Below are 5246 nucleotides of genomic sequence, written 5' to 3'. Positions count from 1 at the left end.
ATGAAAGCTAGGTACAGGTCTTTGCAGTGTTCTCTGCATTTTTCCTGTATCTGTCTAGCAGCAAAGATCATGTCTGCGGTACTTCGCTGTTGCCTAAAGCCGCACTGGGTCTCCGGTAGGATGTTATTGGTAGCATGAGATGCTAGTCGAAGTAGCATGATCCGTGCGAGCACCTTACCGGCAACTGACAAGAGGGAAATGCCTCTGCTATTACCGCAGTCTGCTTTGTCTCCTTTGCGCTTAAAGATTGTGATGATGTTGGCATCCTTCCAATCTTGCGGGATGACTTCAGATGACCAAATGTCAATGATCAGATGGTGTAATCTGCGGGTGAGGAGGTATCCGCAATGCTTCAGGATTTCTGCCGGGACTCCATCAAGGCCTGGGCTCTTGTTGTTCTTCAGGCCAGCGATGGCTTTTCGTACCTCAGCAAAGCTGGGGGAGGAGTCCAGATCTGTGACGGTTGGCAGGCATAGGAGGTCGGCAAGTGTGTCCATCCTGGTTGGATATGAGGTGTTCAGCAGGGTGTTGAAATGCTCAGCCCATCTGTCCAGGATCTGTAGTTTGTCCTTGTACAGGATGGTACCATCTGCTGATCTGACCGGGGTTATGTTCTTCCTCTGTGGGCCATAAATAGCCTTGATGGAGTCATAGAAAGCGTGGGAGTTGTTGGTGTCCGCGTGATGCTGTATCTCGTGGGCTTTCTTTGTCCACCAGTCATTCTTCATGGCTCTGAGGGTACACTGTGTTTCATCCCGGATGTTGTTGAAGCCTTCAGCGAGGTGGATTGGGGGTTGGAAAGGTGAGCTGCAAGGGCCTTGTGTTTTGCCTGAAGTAGGTTGTGAATACCTGGTGCACTGTTGTCAAACCAGTCTTGGTGTCTCCGTCTGGTGTACCCTACAGACTCTACTGCCGCCCGGTGAATAGCGGTGCGTAGGGTACTCGAGGCGGTGTTCACGTCCGGATCAGCTGGTGTTTCAGGGATCTTGGACAGCTGTAAGGCGATCTGATCCCTGAGCTGGTTGACTGAGTGCGGGGACTTCAATGCATCACAGTTGAGCTTCCTGCAGGGTGGTGTTTTCCTCAGTGATGGACGGAGTTCCAGGGTGAATTTGGCTCTGATCAGGCGGTGATCAGTCCAACAATCTGCTCCACGCATGGCTCTGGTAACTCGCACCTCCTTCCTGTCAGCTTAGCGGACAATGAAATGATGTAATCAAGGAGGTGCCAGTGTTTAGAGCGGGGGTGTTGCCAGGGGGTCTTAAATTTGTTCTTCAGTTGGAACAAGGTGTTAGTGATGACCAACTGATACTCAGAGCAGAGAGTGAGGAGGCCATTTTCATTGAGTTTACCAACACCGTGCTGCCCAAGCACATCCTTCATCGAGTCCGATGATGACGTCCATCTTTGTCTTTTACCGGTGGGTTCTCTGATGGCTAAATAGCCCAATCCTGGATCCACAGGCTCTGTTGCAGGTAGGGCATGTATACATGGTATTGGTGTTACTGGCAGTCATGGGTGTGGGTGTGTTTCTCCTGAGCCTTCTTTGATGTCTTCTGGCAGTCCTTTCTTCCTCCAATGTATTGGTCCCATCGAGACACAGCTGCCGCCAGGTGTTGCGGTCAGCAGCCATGTTCTCCAGGTCTCCAGGTTTTATTTTGCACTTTTTAAGCGCCACTTTCATCTGGTCTTTAAAGCGTTTCTTTGGAGCTCCAGCAGAGCGCTGACCTTGGTGTAGCTGGCCATATAACACTCTGCAGGGCAGACGGTTGTAGGGCATCCTTGTCACATGCCCCAGCCAACGCAGTTGGTGCCGAGTGATTGTGGCCTCAATACTTTTGCAGCCTGTCCTCCCAAGGATCTCAGTGTGCGGCACTCGGTCACGCCAAGTGATTCCTAGGATGCGCTGCAGACAGCGGATGTTAAACTGTTCCAGGGACTTGATGTGGCGGCTGTAAGTAACCCAGGCTTCACAGCTGTAGAGGAGGGTGGTGATGCAGATTGCTTGGTAGACACTGATTTTTGTGTTTAAATTATGGTTCTTGTTCTGAAAAACCCGGCGCCTGAGTCTCCCATAGGCAGCTGATGCTTGATTTAACCTGTTTTGGACCTCACTGTCAATGCTGTGGTCTCCAGATATAATGTTCCCCAGGTATCTGAAAGATGGAACTACTGACAGTTTTTCCCCTGCTACAGTGAAGATGGGGTGTGTGGGTGGGGTGCTGGTACTCCATTGGCAGATTACCTCTGTTTTGGCTGTATTGATGGTCAACCCCATCCTGCTGTATGCCCTAACTGCTGCATCTAGAACAGACTGGAGGCCTTGTGGAGAGTGAGATACAATAGCACAATCATCTGCATACTGCATCTCAAGTATCCTTACTTATGTAGTTTGGTTTTCGCCTGCAGCCTCCTGATGTTAAAGAGGTTACCATCCAGCCTATACTCTACTGTCACCCCACTGTTTACCCTTGTGGAGAAGCTGGGTGACGCATAAGAGGAAGATGTTAAAAAGCATTGGTGCCAATACACACCCTTGTCTTACCCCTGTGCACACTGGGAAAGGGCTAGACTCTTGACCTCTTATGGACACCCTAGCAGTCATTCCATCGTGAAATTGACGGAGGATGTTGACGAACTTGATGGGACAACCAATCCGCATTAGGACATCCCACAAGAGATCTCTCTTCACAGTGTCGAAGGCTTTGGATAGGTCGACAAAAACCATAAACTGGTCTTTATGTTGCTCCCTGCACTTTTCTTGGAGTTGCCGAGTTGTGAAGACCATGTCGACTGTGCTCCTCTTCTTTCTAAACCCGCACTGTGACTCGGGTAGCATTGACTCTGTGATGTTATTAATGAGCCTTCGAAGCATCACCTTGGCCAGGACCTTGCCTGCCACAGCAAGAAGTGATATACCCCTATGGTTACCACAGATGGCCTTATCACCTTTGTTCTTAAATATGGTAACAATGCTGGCCTCTCTCCATTGTTGTGGGATGTTTTCATCAGCCCAAACCTTGGTCCCTGTTTAAGCAGTTCTGCAGGGATATTGTCAGAGCCGGGAGACTTGTTATTCTTCAGGGTGCGGACAGCTGACAGAACTCCCAGGAAGGTTGGAGGTTGGCTGAGGTGGTCCATAGAGGGAAATTCAGGCAGTTCCTTCAAGATAGTGAAGTCTGCATCAGAATTCTGATTCAGCAGTGTGTTAAAATGCTCAGCCCACCTCCCTAGGATACTATCCTGGTCTTTCAGGACTTTAAGCCCATCTGCTGATTTCAGGGGAGTGATGCAGTGACTTCTTGGGCCGTAGATAGACTTCACTGCGTTGTAGAAATTGTGCATATCATTTATATCGGCGAATGACTGAATTTCCTGTGCCTTCTCCGTCCACCACTCGTTCTGCATGGTCCGCAGAGTTTTCTGCACTTCCTGTCGAGCTTTCTGCCATCGCTGCCTGGTAGTGCTGGATGAGGGGTTATTTAGGGGTTCCTGATGTGCTTTGTGCATGTTGCTTAGCAGGTTATGGATTGACTCAGATTGTTATTAAACCAGTCTTGATGGTTCTTGCTTTTAAAGCCAATCGTTTGGGCTGCTGCTTCATGAAGGGCTGCAGTAACAGCGGTCCACTGTTGTTCTGTGGCATTTTCACCACTCAAGAGAAGTTCCAGCTCCCCTAGTTTCTCTGCCAGGGAGCGACGGAACTCGTTCCTAGTCATGGTGTCTTCCAGACGGGCACAGTCTAAGCGCCTCCTACTGGATCCACGTTTCCGCATCGGGGGACGCACTTTCATGAGGACCTTGGTCATTATCATGCGATGATCTGTCCAGCATTCTGCACCTCTCATGGCCGGGTTAGAAGAACATCTCTGATGTCGCTACGCCTCACGATGATATAGTCAATCAGGTGCCAATGTTTGGAACGTGGGTGCACACACACACACACACACACACACACACACACACACACACACACACACACACACACACACACACACACACACACACACACACACACACGCACACACGCACACACGCACACACACACACACACACACACACACACACACACACAAATGAATCTATGGCCTGTGGATCTTGGTCTACTGTTAATAAGACAGAGGAAACAGACGGACACACACAGACAGACAGACAGACACAAAAAGGAAAAAACTGAAATAACGTGAGCAAGAATGGCGAGAGCAGAACGAGGGACGTGTTTCAACTCATCTTACCTGCTCTGTCATCTGCTCGCCCCGCTGCTCTGATTGGAGCTGATGTCCCATTAGGGCCCGCCTGACCTGGCGTCGCGAGGGCTCCGACATCCCGCTCGGCTGAATGCGTCTTCTATTACCGCGCTAATAGACGGCGGGCGGAGGAAAAAGGCGCGCCGCGCTGCGCTCGTTACAGCTCAGCGCACCGCGGCGGCAGACGGCGCTCGCGGGTGATGAGGAAGACGGAGACTCTGCACGGGGATGATTTAACCTGCTGGCGGAAACACGAAGCCCCGGGGCGAGGAACACACAGAGACAAAATGAGACCATTTGCCCAATTGTGTGCGTGTCTCTGAGAGAGTAGGAGAGAGAGAGACAGAGAGTAGGGGAGAGAGTAGGAGAGAGAGCGGGAGAAAGTATGGCAGAGAGTAGGAGCGAAAGAGGGAGAGATAGAGTGAGAGTATGAGAGAGAGAGAGAGAGAGAGAGAGAGAGAGAGAGAGAGAGAGAGAGAGAGAGAGAGAGAGAGAGAGAGAGAGAGAGAGAGAGAGAGAGAGAGAGAGAATAGGAGAGAGAGAGAGCGCAGCGTGGCTGTGGGTTCATTATGACTGTCATGCTCTTATTGTAGCGCTGAATAAAGCGACCTGAGCCGCTTCACGACCTCAGAACTCATCGCAACGGGGAACCCGGACCGCTCCACACGTGCACTCAGGATGACATCATCACTAAAAAGAAAAACTCCACGGCTCTTTCCACGACTCACACGTCGAACACATCGAATAAGTTGAATGGTAGCACTTTTGATCGGAATTCAAAGTGCCAAAGTAGTTAATTATTCCACTCATGATTTCCCAAACGCCCTCACACACGTTGGTGTTGAGGGCGTGGTCAGTGATGTAGGCTAGCCCCCCCGCACAAACACCCCGCTGACCTCTCTGACCCCTGCCCTCTACAGGGGAAGGCGACTGGACGCACTTGAGCGTGAGGGGGGCGTTTGGGATAGTTTGACGTGCTTTCCCTGCTTGTGTGTGTGT

This window comes from Gadus morhua, chromosome 5 (assembly GCF_902167405.1).
Source record: "Gadus morhua chromosome 5, gadMor3.0, whole genome shotgun sequence".
Lineage (NCBI taxonomy): Eukaryota > Metazoa > Chordata > Actinopteri > Gadiformes > Gadidae > Gadus > Gadus morhua.
This window is presented reverse-complemented; position numbering follows the sequence as displayed.